The following is an 18,815-nucleotide window of genomic DNA, read 5'->3' on the forward strand; positions in this document are numbered from 1 at the left end:
GTCACAATGCTCGTGTCGTTGGACATTTCGTGTGTGTGTGGGGGGGGGGGGGGGGGGGGGGGCAAGGATTTCGACAGTCTCGTTTGAAGCAGTAATTCGCAAATTATACGGTCGTTATAGTAATTTAATTTACAAATTCAACCTGTCATTAGAGCGAATGCTGTCTGATGTGTTTCAGACCAATTGTCCTCGATGTCGTTCTTTATATGCTGATTTTGGCTACGGGTTATTCTCTTTTCTTGGAAAACATAAGGCTCACGTCTGATGTGGCCCGTCCACAGAGCCCGTGTTGTCTCGCCCATTTCTATATTCTATATAGGATTTCTAAAATTGATCACTGTTAATCATCTTCACCTTTTTGGGTCATCTGAATTTCCTCCGGTGACTTATTGCAATTCGTTGTCGTGCGACGTGCGTCAACAATTGAACATTTTTAACTTGTTCTTGATAATTACCCCTCTAATTCTTTTCAAATTTGGTATGATGCATCATTGGGACAAGGGGAACATAAATTGTGAATGTCATGACTCCAGCACTCCTGCGGCCTTAGGGGCGGGGCAAAGACTGCACAAAATTGACCAATTTTCAAACATCTTTTTTCTCAAGAACCGCACACGTGTAAGAAAAACTAAATGCATAGTGATGTAGAGCAGGAAGGCCTTCGCCACAATTGTACATTTCATTATCCCCGGGGTAGGGGATCTGACCCCAGAGCGGAGCCAAACTTGGTATTTAGTGTTTATGTGTAAAAGACTTAAATAACATCTTCTTTGGTGCTATTGAAACTAAGTAGATATTTAGAAAGAACAGGTAGTCCGTTACCAAAATTGTAAATTTGATGATCCCAGGGGTAGGGTTTTTTATATCAGGGTGGGGCCAAAATGGTCAGTTATCAAATGTGTGAACAATGGACATTTTCAACTTCTTGATAACTATCATTCCAATTCTTTCCAAATTTGGTATGAAGCATCTTTGTAAAAAAAAAAAAAAAAAAAGAGGGAACACAAATTGTAAATTTCAGGATTCCTGCACCCCTGGGGCTTTAGGGGTTGGCGGGACAAAAACTGTCTAAAATTGACCATTTCTCAAAAATCTTCTCTAGAACTGCACATGTTTAAGAAAAACTAAATACATAGTGATGTTGAGCAGGAAGGCCTCTACCAAACTAAATGATTTCTAGATCAATGTAATATAATAGTTCTAAAACAAAGCATGTTACCATGACATCCTGAATGTAGAAATATGATATTCATGTGTCAATATCAATATTGAAAATCATGTCAATCCAATGCCTTTCAAAGCTAAGCTAGATATTTTAAAATCACTTTACAAACTAATCTTGTGTCAAATTTTAGAGTTGGTGACATTTCAGCAACGGTGAATTCATTTAATGTCAAAATTTGGAAATACATGTGAAACAAAGCAGAACTTAAGCTTAAGCGCCTTGATTGGGTGACATTTCGAACAGTTTTGTTTTCGAGTTGAATAAAATATAATCCAATTCACGTCATTACTTTTGGCACAACACAGCCACTTGCCTTGATTATCTGTCGTGGCCAGTGTTCCCCATACTTCCTTTTGGGAATGGTAACGTAATACACCATTATTTGTTCTAGAGATCTCTTCATATACGGTGCATTTTATGTCGAATTTGCAGTGGAACGAGAAAAACATTTGATGCTGAAATAGTACTGTACTCCTAAACAAGCAACACTAAGTTTGATTGGATTCCAACTCGAATTAATTTCAACAATGGATAAAGAGAACGAAAAACATTTTCAAAGAGCAAAACTCATGGTAGACAATCTATATGAGGCGAAAAGAGTTGTTTCAAATGCTTTTAGATTTTCGGATTTCTACGAGGATTATATGGTACAATTCACAATATATGTATCTCCATATATTTGGATCATTCCACTGATTGTGATGATCATTGTTGTAGTTGCCTTCAAACAATCCAAACTTTTTGGAGTCACCCAAAAACTTCTTGTTCTCTCCATCGCGCTGGATATGTTCTTCGCACTCTTTGCAGGGATAAGAGATGGGGTATTGATCTTCCTCAACATGAACTATGGATTTGTCGAGTATAAAATATGCAGATTTCTCCTGGTCTCATTCCGTATTCAGGGAATTATCCACGGTTCATCTCTTTTGTTGAAATCATTGATGACGGCGAGGATTGTGGGTTTGTTTGCTTTTCCGATGAAGTTCAAGAATTTCCGACTACAGAGATGGATAGTCATGTTTTTGCTTATCCATATTATCATTTGTACCTTAACCCTTTCGTTTGTACTGCTAATCACACTTGTCCCTGTAACGACCGTTCAAGAATACAAACATGGAGAACCTCTCAAGATCATCCAAGCATGCGTGATAGAATTTCAGAATGATTATTTTGATTTCCATTTCTTCATGGCCTTAAGTAATGCCATCTTTATGGTAAAACTGGTGTATTTCTTGTGCATCCCTATACTTTTTCAATGTGTCTGCATAGTGGTATTATCGGTATTACTGAAAAAACAAATCAAGGCTGTCATGAATTTGATAGTGAAGAATAGGCAAAGAGCCGTGGTGAAATATTTACGCTTAATGAAAGTTTCTCTTCTTTTAGGTATTTCATTCCTTATTCAAGAAATACCGCTGGTTGTAACTCAGTTATATAGTTTTTCGTCACTTACGCTTTCGAAGTCTAATTCCCTTGCATATCTTCTGATGAGCATATCCTATGCTGTCTGGAAACCGATTGATCTTATGATTTACTCCAGCCAAAGTAAAACTTTCACGAAAACTGTGTCTAAATGGAGATGTCGAACTAAAAGAAAGTGAGGAATTGAGGAAAGAATTCTTAAAAGATAAGTAAACCTAACATTTAAATGCACAGTGTATATACTGATCAAAAATAGAAACGCATAGTACAATTTTGTATTCATTCTAAAACATGCAAAATAATTCATAATTAGGTCTCCCAAACGAAGTTTGGAGACTTATTGTTTTTGTTCGGTTAAAACAGCAACTTCCTGTTTATTGAGGAAAAACTTTGAAAAATTGTTGTTTCTTTGCCCTCATATATCTCGCTTATAAATCAAGTGTTTGGTATGATTTTCACATATATTATTGAAACTATCCATCTCTAGAGTACCGTCAAATTATTTTTTTCAAAATGCACTTCCGTTCGTGAGATATGTCCGATTTCTCTTTTTGAAAGAGATTTTGTCCGGGCGTTTTCTCGTAAACGGTCAAAGATTGATTATTGAAACATCAGGAATGTTAGATGGTGACTTGTAGATGTGACATATGTTTCAATTTTGTTGCCGTCACTTTCGTCGTCCACCAGAAGTAGCTTGAAAATATGTAATTTTTCATTTCCATTTCTAATGCTCATAACATTGCCTAAAAGAGTGTAATAAATCATACCATTTCCACCAGAAGCTGGTTGTTCGAAACCGGAAGTTGTCAAAAAATCAGTATTTCTTATCATGTTAGGGGCCAAAAGTCTTTAATCCATAACTCTTTAACGATCAATATTTTGTTATACATTACTGAAGCAAAAATGTTTATCTTAACAATCTACAACTATATATTATGATATTCACGTCATATTTTTACATGATTAACACTTATTTTTTCACAGTAGGTGTGGCACGCTAAAGAACCCTCATTCCTCAATGGCCGTAAGCGCCGATCATAGGCCTAAATTTGAAGCCCCTCACTGGTCTTGGCGACGTTTCCATTTGAATGAAAAATTCTCAAAAGAGGCGTTAAGCAAAATACAAACCATATTTCAATGAAACTTAAATTGAGTCATGATTTATTTTTTCACAGTGGGTGTGGCACGCTAAAGAACCCTCACTGCTCAATGACCGTAAGAGCCGAGCATAGGCCTAAATTTGAAGCCATGCACCGGTCTTGGTGACGTCTCCATTTGAGTGAAAAATGCTCAAGAAAGACGTTGATCAAGACATAAGTGATATTTCAATGAAACTTAAACTTCTTTATCTTTATTTAAGCTGTGCTAGCACTTTCGCTGAAAGGGTCTATTTCAAAATCTGGAATTCGCATTTATATACCGTAGTCGTGAATAATTTTGTCGCATTTGTTAAAATTACAAAGGTCTGCTTCTATTCTGTCCATTTCTGTAGATATTGAAAAAAAAACAAAAAAAACACGCGCGACAAGCATGTCTAGCAGTTTCCGGATTTATATACCCTTCGAAATTGGGGTTTTACTTAAACGCGGAACGGAAAACGGAACGGAATTTAAGAATTAGAATGATTAATGTAGATAAGATAACACCAAAAATCGGGAGGAAATGAAATCAATATTATGGATATTGTTTACAAGCGATAAAACAACTTTTGAAATTTTGCATCATAAATTGATTAAGCGAATTAGGTTAAACGTTATAAGAATTTACATGTGATCCACAAAACAGTATCAAGGTCCAGTGACCTTGACCTCTGACCTTGAACATACAAATTCATATAATTTTAGAACTGGAATTGGTAGAGACATGGGACCTTCAGAAATGACAGGAAGATGATAAGATGTACAAACCAATATCAAGGTCAAGTGACTCTGATGACCTTGTCCTCTGACCATAAACATAAAAACTTAGGAAATAGAATAGTGTTTCAAATCTGGTGATTTGGGTGGCCAAGCAAGAACCGACTTCAGTCTTGATAAGAATAGACGTTTTTATAGATTTGTGAAATATCTGACGAAATATTTCAATTTGTAGTCGCCATGTTTTTCCCTGGCCTTTATAGTTTTGTTTCAATGTTAGTTCGTTTCTTTTTTATTACATTTGTTTCTATGTGTATATAATCTATTGTCCAGTCCTGAAAAAGAGACAGGTTGTCCCGAAAATTTGACAATGTCATATTGTTCGTGTCGTTGGATAATTTTAGTGTTTTATATATCCTTATTTATTTGAGCTCGTGTCTACAATAAGATCCGACACTTTGGATGTTGAATGGTGTTGGTTTGTAGTTTTTTAAGTTTGTCTGATTTCTATAATTTTGAAAAATTAATTCTATTTTCATCTCGACCCGACCATGGTACAAATTAACTCTACACCTTCGTTTACAACGAAACTATTTTTCTCAATTCAGTATAATCAGTGTAACAATGTAGATTATTAATATTTGTCGTTTTTTTCGTAGTGTGATATTTGTGTATGTAATATATATCTCTTGATGAAGACGCGGGTTGCGTAAAATTTAGATAGATATATATATATAACGTTTTATATTGCATTTGTAAGATTCCAGACGTTCTATTTTTAGAACGATGTTTGTTTGAGTTCAATAGATACTAGCAGATGATGTAAACCTGTTTGCCTTCACTGTTTACTTTCTAAAATGTTATTCTCTCGAAGTTTGTTTTAGCATAAATAACCTGTAAATTTTGAAATAAGTACTCTACAGAATTACATTTTGATATTACATTACTGGGGATCTGACTTAATGCCTATACATGTATGTGACAGCTTATTCTCGTGTGAATTCTGCACGGCGGTAAACAAACATCGGACACTGTATTTATAATTTTTCATTGATATCATTTGTTGTAAATGGTTGTAAATAAATTGTTGCATCTTTATATTGCTTGTCATTTATTTTGCTGGTCTCTGATTTCTAGGATAAAAAAAAAAGTATCGCATTTTTTGCAGATTTGAACTTAGTTTATTTGATTTATTCAATTTCATAGCCACAGAAATCAACGTCTTTTCTGTCACAACTTTTCCTGACTCGCCGACCGTTCAGGTGTTTGATACTTTGAACAAGTATGGCTATATATTAGGTTTACACTTCGAGTTAGAGCTATGAAAAAGCAAAATATTAGAGTAGGTTGCAGAAAAGTATGGAGAGCCAAAGAGTTCAATATTCTATCTTTGTAATTATGTTCCCCAAACGAAGTTTGGGAACATATTGGTTTTACTCTGTTTCTTATTATTATTATTATTATTAAGGTCTTCCGTCTCCTGCGGAAGACCTTACTATTATTGTTCGCGTTCTTCTTCTTCATTATTAAGGTCTTCCGTCTCCTGCGGAAGACCTTACTATTATTGTTCGCGTTCTTCTTCTTCATTATTAAGGTCTTCCGTCTCCTGCGGAAGACCTTACTATTATTGTTCGCGTTCTTCTTCTTCATTAAGGTCTTCCGTCTCCTGCGGAAGACCTTACTATTATTGTTCGCGTTCTTCTTCTTCATTATTATTATTATTAAGGTCTTCCGTCTCCTGCGGAAGACCTTACTATTATTGTTCGCGTTCTTCTTCTTCATTATTATTATTATTATTTTCCTTGGTAGTACACGCGTTTTTCTCAGCCATTTCTCGATCGATTTCCACGAAATTTTCAGGAAAGATGTCTTTTGGTGACGAGACTTTGCTTGCAAAATTTCGTGCTTGACGTCACTTCCGGTCAGGAGTTATCTCTCTTTTAGTGACTTTTTGAAGGGCCTTGTTGTCCACACATCTCCTCCGTTAGTTTTGAAGCTAGAGTCTTGAAATTTCTCCACAAGATAGAGTAAACATTTTAGAAGATTTGTGGGGGATTCGATTTTACCGGAGGCGATTTGCCTAAACGCTCGCCTGGACCTGAAAGAATGAATGCCGAAATTTTTCGCCGATTTCGGCGATTTTTGACCTTTGATCTCCAATATCTTTTTTCTTGCAAATATTTTGTTAAGACATGTAGAACAAAAGTTGTGCACATTTACGAGATCTTTTCGAAAATATCAAGATTTAGGGGCTAGCCCCTTAAATTAGGGATCTAGAAGGGCTCAAAGTCTACATCAAATATCTCAAAAATCGTTAATATTTTGGTATAAGTCAAAGAACAAAAAATGTTCATCTCAACAATCCAAATCTATTCATATAAAAATTTAGGTCATATGTTACGTAATAAGGGATTTTAAGGGCCAAAACCATAAATTTTTTAGCCCTTGTATCTCGAAAACGACAAATATTTTGAAAAGCAATAAAGAACAAAAGTTGTTCAGAATGATGATCTGAACAATATGCATATTTCGTTTTTACCCTATGTGGCCCCGTTAGGGAGCTACAGTTTGGCCCCTAAAAATTACTTCTAGAAATAACTCGAGAACGGTAAAGAATTTCTAAATACTTGTTGAACAAAAAATGTTTGAAATGTCATGACCTTTCTTACGATATCAAGCAAAAGGGGCTGACCCTTTAAATTAGGGGCCCAGAAGGGTCCAAAGGTTTATGAGAATATCTCAGAAACTATTAATATTTTGTAATAAGTCATTGAAGCGGAAATGTTCATCTAAACGAGCTTGTTCTTATCAAATCAAAAAGTAGGTCATATGTTACGTAATAAGGGATTTTAAGGGCCAAATTCATAAATAATTGACGCCTCATATCTTGAAAACGACAAATATTTTGAAAAGCATTATTGAACAAAAGTTGTTCAGAATGATAATCTAAACAATATGTACATTTCGTTTTTTCCCTATGTGGCCCCGTTAGGGAGCTACAGTTTGGCCCCTAAATATTTCTTGCAGTGATAACTCGAGAACGGTAAAGAATTTCTAAATACTTGTTGAGCAAAAAATGTTTAAAATGACAAGGCCTTTCTTACGATATCAAGCAAAACGGGCTGGCCCTTTAAATTAGGGGTTCAGAAGGGTCCAAATGTTTTTGAGAATATCTCAGAAACTATTAATATTTTATAATAAGTTGTAGAAGCGGAAATGTTCATCTCAACGAGCTTGATCTTATCAAATCAAAAAGTAGGTCATATGTTACGTAATTAGAGATTTTAAGGGCCAAAATCGTAAATATTTGACGCCTCATATCTTTAAAACGACATATTTTTGGAAAAGCATTATTGAACAAAAGTTGTTCAATGTGTCATAACCTATCGATCAATATCAAAAAATGGGTCTGTGGGCCTCATGGCTCGCCTGTAGAGTCGATTTTTGTCGATATCAGTCGATTTCAAAAACTTGTAACTGGTAAATATTTTGTAAGGACATATTGAACAAAAGTTGTTCAGTTTATCGAGATCTATCGATTGATATCAAGAAATAGGCCTATGGTCCTAATGGCTCACCTGTAGAGTCGATTTTTTGTCGATATCGGTCGATCTCAATAACTTTTTACAGGTAAATATTTTGTAAAGACATATAGAACTAAAGTTGTTGAGTCTATAGAGGGCTAACAAATGACATCAAGAAATAGGCCCGCGGGCCTTATGGCTCGCCTGGAGAGTCGAATTTCAAACGAATTTCACCGCAACTTTGCTTCAGAAGCTTATGATATGAAAAATTGATTATATCTAAAGTGTCTTAAAGTCGGAAACTAAATTGGGACTCATTTGTCTTTTTTTTTTTTTTAACTCCGAGTGCATCAACAAATCGGACGGAAGACCTACTCGTTGCTCGCAACGAGATCGTGTCTAGTTATTATTATTATTATTATTTTCCTTGGTAGTACACGCGTTTTTCTCAGCCATTTCTCGATCGATTTTCACGAAATTTTCAGGAAAGATGTCTTTTGGTGACGAGACTTTGCTTGCAAAATTTCGTGCTTGACGTCACTTCCGGTCAGGAGTTATCTCTCTTTTAGTGACTTTTTGAAGGGCCTTGTTGTCCACACATCTCCTCCGTTAGTTTTGAAGCTAGAGTCTTGAAATTTCTACACAAGATAGAGTAAACATTTTAGAAGATTTGTGGGGGATTCGATTTTACCGGAGGCGATTTGCTTAAACGCTCGCCTGGACCTGAAAAAATGGATGCCAAAATTTTTCGCCGATTTCGGCGATTTTTGACCTTTGATCTCCAATATCTTTTTTCTTGCAAATATTTTGTTAAGACATGTAGAACAAAAGTTGTGCACATTTACGAGATCTTTTCGAAAATATCAGGATTTAGGGGCTAGCCCCTTAAATTAGGGATCTAGAAGGGCTCAAAGTCTACATCAAATATCTCAAAAATCGTTAATATTTTGGTATAAGTCAAAGAACAAAAAATGTTCATCTCAACAATCCAAATCTATTCATATAAAAATTTAGGTCATATGTTACGTAATAAGGGATTTTAAGGGCCAAAACCATAAATTTTTTACCCCTTGTATCTCGAAAACGACAAATATTTTGAAAAGCTATAAAGAACAAAAGTTGTTCAGAATGATGATCTGAACAATATGCATATTTCGTTTTTACCCTATGTGGCCCCGTTAGGGAGCTACAGTTTGGCCCCTAAAAATTACTTCTAGAAATAACTCGAGAACGGTAAAGAATTTCTAAATACTTGTTGAACAAAAAATGTTTGAAATGTCATGACCTTTCTTACGATATCAAGCAAAAGGGGCTGACCCTTTAAATTAGGGGCCCAGAAGGGTCCAAAGGTTTATGAGAATATCTCAGAAACTATTAATATTTTGTAATAAGTCATTGAAGCGGAAATGTTCATCTAAACGAGCTTGTTCTTATCAAATCAAAAAGTAGGTCATATGTTACGTAATAAGGGATTTTAAGGGCCAAAATCATAAATAATTGACGCCTCATATCTTGAAAACGACAAATATTTTGAAAAGCATTATTGAACAAAAGTTGTTCAGAATGATAATCTAAACAATATGTACATTTCGTTTTTTCCCTATGTGGCCCCGTTAGGGAGCTACAGTTTGGCCCCTAAATATTTCTTGTAGAGATAACTCGAGAACGGTAAAGAATTTCTAAATACTTGTTGAGCAAAAAATGTTTAAAATGACAAGGCCTTTCTTACGATATCAAGCAAAACGGGCTGGCTCTTTCGCCTGCGGGCCTCATGACTCACCAGTAGAGTCGATGTTTTGTCGATATCTTTCGATAGCAATAACTCTTTATTGGTAAATATTTTGTTAAGACATGTAGAACAAAAGTTGTTTAATTTGTCAAGACCTATCGATCGATATCAAGAAATAGGCCCTCTGACATTTTAGCTCACCTGTAGAGTCGAATTTCTGTCGATATTAGTCAATCTCCGTCACTTTTTACTGCTAAATATTTTGTTAAGACATATTGAACAAAAGTTGTTAAGTTTATCAAGACTAATCCCTTCATATCAAGAAATAGTCCCGCAGGCCTAATGGCTCGCCTGGAGAGTCGATATCAGTCGATATCAATAACTTTTGACTGGTAAATATTTTGTAAAGACATATAGAACAAAAGTTGTTCACTTTATCAAGGCCTATCGACTGATATCCGAAAATAGGACTGCGGGTCTGATGGCTTACCTGTAGAGTCGATTTTTTTTCGATATCTTTCGAAAGGTATAACTCTTTATTGGTAAATATTTTGTTAAGACATGTAGAACAAAAGTTGTTCAATGTGTCATAACCTATCGATCAATATCAAAAAATGGGTCTGTGGGCCTCATGGCTCGCCTGTAAAGTCGATTTTTGTCGATATCAGTCGATTTCAAAAACTTGTAACTGGTAAATATTTTGTAAGGACATATTGAACAAAAGTTGTTCAGTTTATCGAGATCTATCGATTGATATCAAGAAATAGGCCTATGGTCCTAATGGCTCGCCTGTAGAGTCGATTTTTTGTCGATATCGGTCGATCTCAATAACTTTTTACAGGTAAATATTTTGTAAAGACATATAGAACTAAAGTTGTTGAGTCTATAGAGGGCTAACAAATGACATCAAGAAATAGGCCCGCGGGCCTTATGGCTCGCCTGGAGAGTCGAATTTCAAACGAATTTCACCGCAACTTTGCTTCAGAAGCTTATGATATGAAAAATTTATTATATTTAAAGTGTCTTAAAGTCGGAAACTAAATTGGGACTCATTTGTCTTTTTTTTTTTTTTTTTTACTCTGAGTGCATCAACAAATCGGACGGAAGACCTACTCGTTGCTCGCAACGAGATCGTGTCTAGTTATTATTATTATTATTCTTTCTTTCTTCTTGGGACTTTTTTGTCCACGAGTGTTCTCAGAAACTACTCAAGGGATCAATATGAAACCTTTTTAGGATGATAGTATAGCATATGTAGATGTGCGGAACGAATGTCATTTTGTCTGAAAATGCATGCATGTGCATGCACGTGCATTGGCTTTTTTGTTTACAAACTTTGGAATGAGTCTAACTTTTTTATTTTTTAATGAAATCGTTTGCTATTTATATCGTAGGTATAACATGGGACCCTTAACTGTTTGGCATCGTCAAAATTTCAATTCTGCACGTGCATGCACGTGTGCTTCAACTTGATTGGATAATACAAAACCGTTTATAACATTCATGCCAATCAAGGAAATTTAATATTTATAGGATAGGTAGACATTTGAAATATCTACAGAACGATCTAATAAAAATTGCAAACGCGCATGCGCACGCCCGTGCATTGTCTTTTGAAGGTTCAATTCTTTCAATGACCATAACTTTTTTGTTTTTTGTCAAAATCTTTTCAAACTTGTATTGTATATGTATCTTGATATTTTTAACAAAAGTGTATAGTCATAATTACCATCCGGCACGTGCATGCACGTGTGCTAAATTGTGATTGGACGATTTTCAAATCGCCATAACTTTCTTATAAATGATGGAAACAATATGAAATTTATACTGTAAGTATATCTATCAAATGTCTATTGAATGACATCAACATTGATGCTGGGTCGTACTCACGTGCGCGTGTATGCACGTGCATAGCTTTTCTTTCATTTTTTGGGTACTAAAATGGTCATAACTATTGAATTAAAAACTGAAATGAATTCAAATTTACCCTGAGGATCTATGACATGAATGTCTATGAAATGGTTTCAACAAATTTTCCATAATCAAAATTGCGTGCGCGTGAATGCGCATGCATTGTAATTTTTGACATCTAAATGTATGTATTGGTCTATAACATTTTTAGATTGCAATGAATAGGTTTGAAATATAGGTTTCAGGTATCTTTGGTACCTTTCAATTTATTGTTAGGGTCAAAATCACTTTCCTGCACGCGTATGCACGTGCGCTTAATTCTGATTGGACAATTTTGAAATGCCAATAACTTTCTTATGAGTGAAGCAATCGATACCAAATTCATATAGTAAGTATATTGTTCAAATGTCTATTGAATAGCATCAACAAAATTGTTTTGTCGTACTCCCGCGCACGTGTATGCACGTGCATTGATTTCGGTCATTGTAGTTTTGAGTTGCTGTTAATTTCTCGTTTTTCATTGAACAGTTGTGAAACTTCTCTTGTACTCATATAGTAAGACTTCTAATGTATCGAGATGGTCGAATTATTTATATGCACGTGCATGCACGTACGTGCACGTGCACAAAACTCTCAGATCTTTATAACTGATTTGAACTAGTATGAAATGGACTGAACGTTATAAGATAGTTATATATTCACATGCTACACAGTTTGCAATGGTCAAAACCACTTGTACTGAAATAAATGTCACCACTTACTAAATGGGGGAATGTTTGGGGAACATCTGTAACGGTCCCCGTTACAATAAGTACTAGTTATGTATTTGTTGTTACTAAATGCGCCATTGGTTCAATGTAAAATAGAAAAATGTTAATCGTTATCTTGACATTTGTAGTACATAACGGTATATATATTCGTTATTTTGTGACAGTTTCAATATAAACAACGACAGAACACATTGATCAAAAACACCCTTAAAGTTGATAACAATTGAATAAGCAAAATTGTGTTTTGGCGTGTTTGTCATGGCCATGCATTTAATAGAAATAAAATACATCAGGAAAATACAAATAATGAACAAATGTATGCGCCGATGAGAAATATTTGGCAGCATAAACATTCAGCAATAGAAGTACCATCTTGATCCAGGGGGTCTGGAAAAAACAGTACCCCCAGGAGACAGCAATCTATGCAAAATTATGCCAAATGGGTCACGGGACGTCGTCCCAAGACCCATCCGCCACAACCTAGGTGGGCGGCAATTTTGCAGCCCCGAAACAAATACATAACTACTTTGGATACAGATGGTATCAATAATATATATAAATACGGAAACACAGCTGGTGCTTCCATACTAAATTTGAAAAGCAGATAATTTTGGTACAGATGGTACCACTCCATATGTAGATTTTGGTACAGATGGTACCCCTTTATGCATACAGATATATTTTGGTACAGATGGTACCCCTTTATACATATAGATATATTTTAGTACAGATGGTACCCCTCTATACATATAGATATATTTTGATACAGATGGTACCCCTTTATACATATAGATATATTTTGGTACAGATGGTACCCCTTTATACATACAGATATATTTTGGTACAGTACCCGTCTACACATATAGATATATTTTGGTACAGATGGTACCCCTCTATACATATAGATATATTTTGGTACAGATGGTACCCCTTTATACATATAGATATATTTTGGTACAGATGGTACCCCTTTATACATATAGATATATTTTGGTACAGACGGTACCCCTTTATACATATAGATATATTTTGGTACAGATGGTACCCCTCTATATATAAGGATATATTTTGGTACATATGGTACCTCACTCACTCTCTCTCTCTCTCTCTCTCTCTCTCTCTCTCTCTCTCTATATATATATATATATATATATATATATATATATAATAGGATACATATGAAAGCGCAGATAACGCTTCAGAACACTGAAGTACAGATGGTAGCACACTGAGTAATTTGTCTGACTGCACAATTGATGAAAAACATTAAATTTCTATTTTGCCAATGCAATTTGAATGATAAACTGCACTTGCAAAATGACACACGACAAGCATTGACGATGAAAAAGATGAATTCCACCCCATTCAACTACAATTTGAAGATACTGTCTGGGGGTTGATTTTTAATATCAGGAGAATGTAGGTAAAGAAATGTTACACTAATAGTGATGCAATGCACTGGAGAATGTATTGATAACGTGATATATACGAACCCCATCCTGCCTGGATAAAGCCCTTTGCTGTGCATTAATGTCTGGGTAACTAATAGATGCCTCCTTGATATAGAAGAAGCATATGGTACCTCACTCTCTCTCTATATATAAAAGGATATATATTAAAGCGCAGATAACGCTTCAGAACACCGAAGTACAGATGGTACCACACCGAGTGATTTGCCTGACTGCACAATGATGAAAAACATTAAATTTCCACTTTGCCAATGCAATCCGAATGACAAACTGCACTTGCAAAATGACACACGACAAGCATTGACAATGAAAAAGATGAATTCCACCCCAATCAACTACAATCCGAAGACACAGTCCCGGGGCCGACTTCCAACATCAGGGGAATGCAGGCAAAGAAACGCCACACCAACAGCGACGCAATGCACCGATGAACGTATTGATTACGTGATTTATAAGAACCCCATCCTGCCTGAGTAAAGCCTTTTGCAATGCACTAATAACTCGGTAACTAATAGTTGCCTCCTTTGATACAGAAGCAGGTTGCCCCCCCCCCCTCCCCGAAATGAATGGGAGTGAAGAGTCAGATGACTGAATATGTTAAATTGGTATTGGGTTAAGGGTTTTGAGTTCAGGCGTGAAAAGAAAAACATTTTCTGCATATGTTTAGCTAAAGCAGAACAATTCTGCAAACTTAAAACACCAATGCTCAGGACTTGAAACTGACTTTTTATAATTTCAACCAGTCCGCAGAAATATTTACCAGTCCACCAGTTTTCCAGAAATAATTGAACATATTTCATTAATGTTTAACGCGAATCTTGGCCACAGGAACCCAGATTCTGTTGTAAGGGTCACAACAACCAAAAATTCTATAACCAGAACCGGTATATCAGGGACAATTACTCAGGTGATTAAATGCCCTGCTAGTGTAACACTGGCTCTAGTAAAATTCAACCCAAATATCGTTATTTCTGAACTATGGTCAACACATCCGAATGAAAACACCAGTAATTTACAACTTATGAATGATTTAGGATTGATTAATATTGTAAATGATGGCAAATAACAAATTGAATAAGAAAATAACAAAGTGTGAAATAGAATGAAAGTTGAAATGAATCAACAAAATGAAGTGTTTGTAAGGGAGGTAAGAAAATGTGACAGAATGAAAATATCTGAATATGTCCCTACTGATTTCGAAAAAGAACGAGCTACATCCTGACCTGCGTAGAGTATAACTTTTAAAGATAAACTATACAAAAATGATTGACCCTGAAAAATATATACACTAAGTATAAAACCTCCTACTACTGTCTACAACACCTTGAAACAGGACTTGGAAAGGAAAAGCCTATAACAACAAACCACATACTAACTCCCAGTATTATCCTAACAAAATAACACCCAAAGTCTGCAGTAAAACATTAAGGTTTTTTGCAATTCCTAACACCTATTCTTACAAAATTATACTTATTTCATGCTAGTGACTACATGTATATTCAGAGCTTTAATGCCTTGATGCTTTTGTTGCTCAGAATAAGAGAAAAGGAATCTAAAAAAAAAACAAAAAAACATGCGGAATGTGTCTATCTAAACATGAAAGTACTAAAAAAAAAATAAATGACTCACTGATAATAAGTAAATGAACTTGAAATGTAATAAGAAATTGATTTTACAACAATCAGGGCTTGAAATAAATGCACTTGTGTAATAAAAAAAAAATCAGATCCGCCACAAATATTATTAAATTGAAATACATAGTTTAACTCAACATGCCTCAGACAATATTATAATATTTAAGCGAGATTGATATTTACTAATCGGGTTCACCTGATATTTACAGAGGAATGTCAAATGCGCGTTTAAGATTCAGAAGTATATTTCCCAGAATAACGATTTAAAAAATGGACCAGACCCATCGGACTGACTGGAACAAATGTCAACGAGTTCGTCACACTTCTAACCAGTCATGTACTGACGGGCATATGTTAATTTCGAGTCCTGATGCTGTATGATTTGATCTTCAGACCTGTACAACTGCTCCCAAACCAGATTGGTCAGTTTTTGAAGTTGATATAAAAACTGAATAGTATCTCAAGATGCAGTAACATGATCAACACCTAATCGGACTTATCCCACCGCCTCGCTCACTGTAACTCATGTAAAAATTGCCCTTGTAAAGCAGACTAAAACTCTAAGCTGAACAACACCAATGAGGCAACAAATTAATAATTTTTGACAACAAACACAATGAAATGGGCTTTGTAATATCATGAGATAATTAGATTTATTACACCCCGCCGTTAACTTCTTCCGCTGAATTAGCATTATTCTTGAGACATTTGAATAATGGATGGAAAGCATTGAACTTGATACAGCCATGGAAAAATTTACAATTAGGCTTGTTGTAAATGCAAGGTGAAGATAACGAACAGTGATCAATCTCATAACCTATAAGCATTTAGCAAACAAAATAGATAATTGGGCAAACACGGACCCCTGGACACATAAGCATAACATTGCGCTGTACTTGTGACAAAATCCTAAATTTGTAGAAGGGGGTGATTGCATGTAAATCATCCACAATTCCGCATCAACTGATGCCCAGCATAATGAAGTATTGTACGATTTTTTCAGCCGGAAGTTAGTGGGAACTGAATGTCATATTCCAACCAATTACCTCTGAATTTTTCAGCCCCCCCCCTCTCGATCAGTGTCATATATCTAAACAGGGATTCCTTGAGACTTGTATTTTGATAAGTATACTGAAACAAATATAGAAAAGGCATACAGCCATGTGAAATTAATTTTTTTTTTTTTTTTTTTTTTTTTTTTTTTTTTTTGATTTTGCTGAGTTGCAGTAGGGGAAAAAAATCATGAGATAATAGGGTTGGAAAATTTACAAAGTGATTATTAAATATTTTTCTCCTGTGTTTTGTGGCACATGAGCAGCAAGTGGAAAAGCGCAGCTACACTAAAAAGGATTCGACAAGTTACCTAAAGGGTCATAATTGACCTTACCTGTAAGTATTTGTACCCGCATCATCGAACGTTAAGGCAGTCGATATAGAGCTATAGTCTCGAAACAGGCTGAATCACGACCAGTGCCTCCGTCTGCATTGTAGTCTGCGTCACCGCCGGTGCTGTATATATAGGCCGATTTGGTAACAACAATGGTGTCGCACTCTGCATAACCACCAGAACTGCACCTTGAAACATTGCCGGTCTCGAACCCTGCATCACCCCGGAGCTGCATTTTCAGTCTCATCAGCTATCAGGTTGCAATATGGCGGCGTTGGCACGAGTCACAGTAGCTGCTACTCGCCGCTTTCTAGGACGGTAAACAGCCTAAATTTACTGCTTTTGTCCTGTAATACAGACTCTTTTCTTTTGTTTTCCTCGCTGCCCGAAGCATCTCTGTCTTAACTGACCAAAACTCGCAGGATTACTACAGATTACAATTGAAAAAATAATTGTGCGTCTGCACCTTTCAAACTACGAAATGGAAAGGAATAATCTAGAAGACATGCGCAGATTAAAGGAAGTGAAAGCTAGTATACCTACTGAACCCGATTTAAATTAATTAAAACAGCAAGAATTTAAATGGAGCTTTGAATATGACCTGCACAAAATAACCAGGTTTATCCACATTGGATAAACCCCATTATTTGAATGGCGTAAGATGTAAAGGAATGTAATGCCTGTGTAGATGCGTAACAAGTGAATGCATTATTTATTCAATGTAAATTTGAAATTAGATCTTCGTCATCCGTATTTGAGCATTTGCACATTGCAGTTGCGAGTTACAGTAAAAAAAATTTGGTAATCCGTCCGATGATAGTTCGACATTCGAATTTGCTCATTCGTTTACTGCATTTCAACATTTGTTCGTTGTTTTACCATTATGACGACAGAGGGCGCGCACTACATCGAATTTTTTGGGAAACAGACTATAGAATCATATTGGAGGACCAGTTTATGTGACATTCCTTCGGAGCTATTATTTTCCCGGCCTTTCGAAGTCCGAGTTAATTATTTTATTTTGTGCAAGGAAGATATTTTGATAAGCAAATTCATACCATATTTTTACTATGAGTTTCATTCCTTCTGTTTATCATAAGTAGAGTTTCTTCTCCGACGATGTACTGATTAATAGAAAAATTCGATTATCTAATCGAAATGGCCCCCGATTATAGATAATCTATTAAAATTTTTGATAATCGATTAATCAAAATATAACTTAAAGTAATTTATTCTCATGTTTTCTTGATTTATTTTCTGTGAATGTAACTAATTCGTAAGTATTAATTTGATAAATGAATCCAATGATAAAAAATACATCAAAATGCATTTTAGAGATTACCCCAAATTCTTTACCAATTCATTCTTCATTCAATAATAAACAAATTTAATACTTGAAATTAATCGATTATTAATCAATTATAGTGCGTCGATTATACTGATAATCAATCATGAAAAAAATAGTCCGATGGTTCATCACTACGACTGTTTAAAAGGTTGAACACAATTCCCTAACAGGGCAATTGTTACACTAAAAATGGAATTGTTACTCTTTTTTAGTGTAATTAACTGTATCATGGGATTTTCAGTTGTTTCCCCTCTATTCTCGTGTTTGCTTTGAGTAAAAAAATAAGTGCAAGAATACTTCTACATCCTCTAGGAAGCGTATATTTACATATATGTACAAGGACTCTATATGTGGCCAGCAAGGTTTATAAATAACCTCTAACAGCTAGACTATCAAATAAAAAGATGTTTCTTTCTCTGCTTTAAACAGACAAAATGAGTGGTTTACAATAAAGAGGCTTGACAGAGGACAACTGGAACAATTTTTTTGACAAGAGAAAAGTATCTCAAATTAAACTATATCAAAATACCCCCGGTAATG

General features: G+C 35.3%; 1 long non-coding RNA gene across 1 annotated transcript; it reads right to left on the reverse strand.

Annotated features, from left to right (window-relative positions):
• Positions 1–1,355: 1,355 nt before the first annotated feature.
• Positions 1,356–17,800, reverse strand: LOC125652626 (uncharacterized). Its single transcript, XR_007361625.2, has 3 exons — positions 16,928–17,800; positions 2,679–2,812; positions 1,356–2,511 (listed from the first exon to the last, which is right to left on the reverse strand). It is a non-coding gene; the product is annotated as an uncharacterized LOC125652626 (long non-coding RNA).
• Positions 17,801–18,815: the final 1,015 nt, after the last annotated feature.

Source organism: Ostrea edulis, chromosome 5 (genome assembly GCF_947568905.1).
Source record: "Ostrea edulis chromosome 5, xbOstEdul1.1, whole genome shotgun sequence".
Lineage (NCBI taxonomy): Eukaryota > Metazoa > Mollusca > Bivalvia > Ostreida > Ostreidae > Ostrea > Ostrea edulis.